This window comes from Hyperolius riggenbachi, chromosome 6 (assembly GCF_040937935.1).
Source record: "Hyperolius riggenbachi isolate aHypRig1 chromosome 6, aHypRig1.pri, whole genome shotgun sequence".
In the NCBI taxonomy this organism is placed as follows: domain Eukaryota; kingdom Metazoa; phylum Chordata; class Amphibia; order Anura; family Hyperoliidae; genus Hyperolius; species Hyperolius riggenbachi.
In genome coordinates this window covers 348,082,033-348,089,833 of record NC_090651.1, presented here as the reverse complement: position 1 = coordinate 348,089,833, position 7,801 = coordinate 348,082,033, and positions in this window count along the sequence as shown.

Genomic DNA, 7,801 nt, shown 5'->3' with positions numbered 1-7,801 from the left:
CCCCCCCCCCCCAGCAAGACTTGGTCATAGATTTGGTCGTTCCTGGAGGCAGGGCAAACGGCTGCAGCCCTGCCTCCAGTCGCGTCTATCAGCGGCGCATCGCCGCCTCTCCCCCGCCCCTCTCAGTGAAGGAAGACTGAGAGGGGCGGAGGAGAGGCGGAGATACGCGCTGACAGATGCGCGTGGGGCAGGGCTGCGGCGGTTAGCCCTGCCCCAACCAGGAAGCACTCCCCCGCTGCACCGAGGGGATTTGGGGGATCAGGGACCTCCGTTAAGTCGCGGGATAGCTGCGTTTTAGCAGGGGCACACATGGCCCTGCTATCTATGAGGTCTGAAGCGAGATTTATTCTCGCTTCCGACTCTCTTTAAGGCTTGTGCCATTAACAGTGCAAGAATGGTAGCAATTACATATTCTCTTTGAAAATCAATAGGTGAATTTTGATTGGCTTTTGTAGGCTCCACCCACTTCTCTGAATATTAATCCCAGTCACCCAGTGACCAATTGTGCAAAGTTTGAGAACCCTACCATTAAAAGTGTAAGAATTGCTGCAGTTTACATTTTCTCAGTGAAATTTGCATTAGTCTCCGCCTACTGATGACCCGGCATTGCCCGATTATGTATTTTGCAGGTGCTGGCTGCGCCCACTTTTCCTAACCCTAACACACAATCAGGGCCGGCCCTAGACTTTTTGCCACCTGAAGCAAATTTAGAAAAAATTGCTGCCCCCCCCCCAAGCCGTGGGTGGGGGGGGGGCGCCGAGCTGGAGGGGTAGCGAGCAGGAAGGGGGTATTGGGCCTAGCGGTGGGGAGGGGGGTCGGCCCCCCCTCCCTTGCCTGGGTCCCCCGATCTGCGCTCCACCTCCAGCTTTAAATAACTCCATAGCTGCCGATAGTAAGAGGGACGGGCGGGGATCACTCACCTCTTCCGGGTTCCAGCGTGCGCTCCACTGACGTCACTTCCTGCAACGCCGCCCCCCGCCGACGTCAGTGGAGCGCACGCTGGATCCGGATGAGGTGAGTGGTCCCCGCCCGTCCCTCTTACTATCGGCAGCTACGGAGCTATTTAAAGCTGGAGGTGGAGCGCAGATGGGGGGACCCAGGCGAGGGAGGGGGGTCCGACCCCCCTCCCCACCACTAGGCCCAATCCCCCCTTCCTGCCCGCTACCCCTCCAGCTCGGCGGCCGGGCCCACCGCACCCACGGACGGGCGGTTGCCGCCCCCCAAGAAGTGTCGCCTGAGGCAAAAGTTTCACCCCGCCTCATGAGCGGGCCGGCCCTGCACACAATTAATCAATTACTCAATGACCAAGTTTGTGAGCTTTGCGGTCTTTGACATCAATAACCTGCATTAAAATGAAACAAATCATATTGGCTGTGTGTGGCTCCACCCTGTTTTATGAATGTAAACCCCAGTCACCTGAAAAATCAATAGGTAGTTTTTGATTGCCTTTTGTAGGCTCCACCCACTTTTCTGAATATTAACCCCAGTTACCCAGTAACCAACTGTGCAAAGTTTGAGAACCCTACCATTAACAGTGTAAGAATGGCTGCTGTTTACATTTTCCCAGTAAAATTTGTATTTGTCTCCGCCCACTTATGACCTGGCATTGCCCACTTATGTATTTGGCTGGTGTTGGCTGTGCCTACTTTTCTAACCCAAATACACAATTAATCAATTACCAAGTTTGTGATCTTGATGCGGTGTTTGGCATCAATCATTTGCATTGAAATGAAACAAATCTAATTGGCTGTTTGTGGCTCCACCCCCTTTCTGAAATTGAACCCTAGTCACCCAATGACCAACTGTACCAGGTTTGAGGCTTGTGCCATTAACAGTGCAAGAATGGCAGCAATGTAAATATTCCCCTTGAAAATCAATAGGTGAATTTTGATTGGCTTTTATAGACTCCACCCACCTTTCTGAATAATAATCCCAGTCACCCAGTAACCAACTGTGCAAAGTTTGAGAACCCTACCATTAACAGTGTAAGAATGGCTGCAGTTTACATTGAAATTTGTATTTTTCTCCGCCCCCTTTTTGGTTATGGGAATAAAAAGTATCCTATACTTTATTCCAGGTAATGTACTATGTGTGTGCCAAATTTCATTCAAATCCGTTCAGCCATTTTTGCGTGATCGAGTAACAAACATCCAAACATCTAAACATCCGAACTTTCCCATTTATTATACTAGCTAGACGCCCGGCGTTGCCCGGGTATGTATTTGGCTGGTGTTGGCCGCACCCACTTTTCCTAATCCTAACACACAATTACTTAATTACGTACTGACCAAGTTTGTGAGCTTTGTGGTCTTTGACATCAATAATTTGCATTGAAATAAAATAAATCTGATTGGATGTGGCTCCACCCCTTTTCTAAATTTGAACCCCAATCACCCAATGGCCAACTGTATCAGGTGATTAACAGTGCAAGAGGCTTGTGCCATTAACAGTGCAAGAATGGCAGCAATTAAATATTCCCCTTAAAAATCAATAGGTGATTTTTGATTGGCTTTTGTAGGCTCCACCCACTTTTCTGAATATTATTCCCAGTCACCCAGTGACCAACTGTGCAAAGTTTGAGAACCCTACCATTAACAGTGTAAGAATGGCTGCAGTTTACACTTTCACAATGAAATTTGTACTTTTCTCCACCCACTGATTTCCTGACATTGCTCGGGTATGTATTTGGCTGGTGTTGGCTCCGCCTACTTTTTCTAACCCTAACACACAATTACTCAATGACCAAGTTTGTGGTCTTTGGCATCAATAATTTGCATTGAAATGAAACAAATCTGATTGGCTGTTTGTGGCTCTACCACCTTTTTCTGAATTTGAACCCCAGTCACGCAATGATCAACTGTACCAGGTTTAAAGCTTGTGCCATTAACAGTGCAAGAATGAATGCATTTGCATATTCCCCTTGAAAATCAATAGGTGATTTTTGATTGGCTTTTGTAGGCTCCACCCACTTTTCTGAATATTATTTCCAGTCACCCAGTAACCAACTCTGCAAAGTTTGAGAACCCTACCATTAACAGTGTAATAATGGCTGCTCTTTACATTTTCCCAGTAAAATTTTGTATTTGTCTCCGCCCATTTATGAACCCGCGTTGCCCGCTTATGTATTTGGCTGATGTTGGCTGTGCCCACTTTTCTAACCCTAACACCCAAATAATAAATTACTCAATTACCAAGTTTGTGAGTTTTGCAGTGTTTGGCATCAGTAATTTGCATTGGAATGAAACAAATCTGATTGGCTGTTTGTGGCTCCACCCCTTTCTGAAATTGAACCCCAGTCACCCAATGATCAACTGTACCAGGTTTGAGGCTTGTGCCATAACAGTCCAAGAATGGCAGCAATGTAAATATTCCCCGTGAAAATCAATAGGTGAATTTTGATTGGCGTTTTAGGCTCCTCCCACCTTTCTGAATATTAATCCCAGTCACCCAATGATCAATTGTGCAATGTTTGAGAACCCTGCCATTAACAGTGTAAGAATGGCTGCAGTTTACATTTTCCAGTGAAATGTGTATTTTTCTCCGCCCCCTTTGTGGTTATGGGAATAAAAAGTATCCTTTACTTTATTCCAGGTAATGTACTATGTGTGTGCCAAATTTCATTCAAATCCGTTCAGCCATTTTTGCGTGATCGAGTAACAAACATCCAAACATCCAAACGTTCCCATTTATTATATTAGTAGGATTAGTAGGATTCTCCTTGAAAAGCAATAGGTGAATTATGATTGGATTTTGTAGGCTCCTCCCAGGGGCAAACGCAGGATTTTTAAGGGGGGGGGTTCCTGAAAGGTCCAGAAGCACGTATGTCCCGAGTGCTTCCGAATACAGGTGGCTCCATACTGCCCATGCACAAAAGTGCGCTGGCGTATTACGGAGCTGTCTATCTTTGGAAGTACTCAAGGACACTAGTGTTTCTGAGGGCTTCTGGTAGCAGCAAATGTGAACGGGGTACAGCGCTGGAACAACTCCCCAAGAGAGGAACAGGAGATAGACTTAGTTTGGACAATTCAGTGGAATATGCTACATAGTTTCACATAGTGCAAGCGATACCCATATGATGCAGGGATATATGCATCTGCGGAAGATGGCGGCGCTATATAAATACTAAATAATAATTTGCCTCACCAGAATTGCACTTTTATTTAGCTTTCCTGTATGACAAGAAGACACAGCCAGCCAGCACTAGGGGAAGAGGGAAACAAAGGTGAATGAAGGAGGCTGCTGCACACCAAGAGTGCTTCTGAGCGTTTTTCAAATCAACAGTGATTTGAAAAGCGCTTGGCTAATGTTACTCTATGTGGGTGTTCCCACAGCAGCGTTGTGACTTTTTGAATATCGCAGGTACACTGCATGTAGCATGTTTTTGAGCAATTCATTCCAAAATCGCTTTGAAAATCACTTCACAAAATCACACTCACAGATTGCTAGCGATTGCTATTGTCATTTTGGCGTTGCACTAGCCCAGAGAGAGGAGTGGAGAAATTGAGAATAGCCTGAGATGGAGCAGAGAACTTATCTGTATTGAAGTCCCACATCACACAGGCATCTTGCCTGTAATCTGACTCCTGTCCCTGTCAGTCTCTCACACAAGTCAGAAAGAAGCCCTCCTGGAGTCTAGGGACTGTCAAAAACTTTTCAGCTTGTTATCCACACCTTATCCACACATGCAGTCATTATAACAATGGGGAGAGACCAGACAGATGTTTGCCCACAGACCCTGAGTCCAGGCAAGCTCTGCATCATGCTGTGCATATTTACCAGCTTGCCTGCCCTCTAATTTCATCATGTCTGACAATTCTGTGCTGTGGAGAGTCCAGGACTCCATAATCAACATTCTCTCACTGCAGGCTACATCTTCTTGTGAGGGAAGCTGGGCTGCCTCTCTCATTCTATTAGCTGGAGGGAGGCACCAGAAGTAAGAAGGGAGGGAGAATGAGGCTGTTTATATTATGCGGGCTTCCCTGGCTGAATACACAGCTCAGTGCAGGGGGGAGGTTCCAGACACCCGGAATAGCCCCCTGAGTTCGCCAGTGGCTCCTCCCACCTTTCTGAATATTAATCCCAGTCACCCAATGACCAACTGTGCAAAGTTTGAGAAACCTACCATTAACAGTGTAAGAATGGCTGCAGTTTACATTTTGCTAGTAAAATTTGTATTTGTCTCCGCCCACTTATGACCCCCTGTTGCCCGCTTATGTATTTGGCTGGTGTTGGCTGTGCCCACTTTTCTAACCCTCACACACAATAAATCAATTACTCAATTACCAAGTTTGTGAGCTTTACGGTGTTTGACATCAATAATTTGCATTGGAATGAAACAAATCTGATTAGCTGTTTGTGGCTCCACCCCCTTTCTGAAATTGAACCCCAGTCACCCAATGATCAACTGTACCAGGTTTGAGGCTTGTGCCATTAACAGTGCAAGAATGGCAGCAATTACATATTCCCTTTGAAAATCAATAGGTGATTTTTGATTGGCTTTTATAGGCTCCACCCACTTTCCTGAATAATAATCCCAGTCACCCAATGACCAACTGTGCAAAGTTTGAGAACTCTACCATTAACAGTGTAAGAATGGCTGCAGTTTAAATTTTCCAGTGACATTTGTATTTGTCTCCGCCCCCTTGTCGGTTATGGGAATAAAAAGTATCCTATACTTTATTCCAGTTAATGTACTATGTGTGTGCCAAATTTCATTCAAATCCGTACAGCCATTTTTGCGTGATCGAGTAACAAACATCCAAACATCCGAACTTTCCCATTTATTATATTAGTAGGATTAGTAGGATGATTGTGCACTTTATTTCCATTATCAATACATTGTAATATGTACAATAATATATCACAGCTCTCTGTAATGCTGAATCAGAGGGAGCCCTGGAGCTTGTGTGATTAGGGGTCCCATGTGGGGTATTGGGAGACAGGGACCCTTGAATTCTGTTCCTGGCTGTGTCCAGTCTGCCAGTAATCACACAGAGGCTTTTCTGTGGCGTTCTCAGGATATTCCGCCTTGACCTTAATCCAGAACATATGGAGATTTGAAGTTGTGTCAAACATACTTTTAAGGCCACTGTCATCTGCAGCCTCAAGCAGCCGATTGTCTTCCAGCCCAGACTAGTCGATTCGTCCGACTGGGCCATGGATCCATCCCTCCCCAGTGTGGGGGCCATGCTTGCTACAGGTTGATGGAGCAGTACAACACTTTAACCAATGATAGAACTTCATTAGTAGCTGATACCCCCTGTAGCACAAGAAATCTTACATTTTCTCGAATAGATCATTAGGTTGGTCTGTATGGCTGATATTGTGGTGAAACCCCTCGCACGGCGTGATGCCATGACCATGGTCCTGAGAGTTTGCTGTCTGTGAACCCCGTTGCATTGTGGGAAATACTAGCTTTTTCCAACTGGCAGGCAAGCAGTATCTCCCTCTGGGCATAGAACTCTCAGTAACGAACATTCTGTACAGATCACCTAGCAGAACTAAAGATTTCACTCACCACCAGTGATAAATCCAGAATGTGAATCAAGGACAGGAAAGATTTTACAATGGGCAAACACTGACTAAATAAACTATAAATGAATATTGCAAAAAAAAAAAAAAAAAAAAAGCAATTTTATTCATTATGTCATATTCACTACAGTTCCTCTTTTACACACTTGCTATAGGGGGAGGGAGGAGTTGGGGATTATTGTGCTGGACACACAGTGCTACGCATGCTCCACCTGCTTACAGAGCCGTGCAGGCATACGCAAGATAAAAACGCCAACATTCAAGCTGGTGATCATTTATTCACTTTAATAAATATTTTATTCTTCATCATTTATTCTTCACTTCCATTGACATTTTTCAGCTAGCCAGCATTTCACCATGGATGCAGGGCCGTCCCACCCATGAGGCTGGTTGACGCAGCTTCCTCAGGCGATGGACGTGTGGGGACTGCGCCAGACAGAAACAGAAAGTTTAGAGTGTGCCTGGTCTGCCGAAACTCACTTCCTACTACACTGCCCCAAATACTGTATACTGCAACCAGGGAAACCTTCTTTAAGAAATTGATGGGACTAGTTCCAGAATTTCTCACATTAGAGGATTCTACTAGAAGAGGAATCCACAGTGAAAATCGCTGCACACTATATCACAGCATGCCACAGACTGAGGAGGAATCCACAATGACAATCCCTGCACACAATGTCACAGCATGCTGCAGACTGAGAGGAGGAATCCACAGTGATATTCACAGCAAACTATGTCACAGAGTGCCACAGACTGAGGAGGAATCCATACCTCCCAACTTTTTGAGATCAGAAAAAGGGACACTTAGGCCGCACCTCTAACCCCAATCCTAGGCACGCATTCTTTTAAGATTTCATAAGGAAAATATGTTGCTTTATAATTCAGACCACACTGGTCCTTTCTATCCAGGTTCATTTTCCTTCATTTTAACATTTGAAAATAAAAAAAATCAATTTAAAGTATGGGAATAAAGTTTAGAGTCAATTAATCTCATTTTTCAGTAGAAAAATACATACATTTACATAAATCTGTACATGTGTCCTGAAAAGAGGGACAAATGAGGGAGAAAAGGGGGAATTGTCCCTCCAAAAGAGGGACTGTTGAGAGCTATGGGAATCCACAGTGACAATCGTTGTACACTATGTCACAGCATGCCACAGACTGAGAGGAGCGTAAATGAATAGCGCTGCCCAAATCCGGATCCGGGAGATACCCGGATAGTTGCTATCCGGATATCTCCCAGTAAACCTGTGCGGGGTGGGCGGGGGGG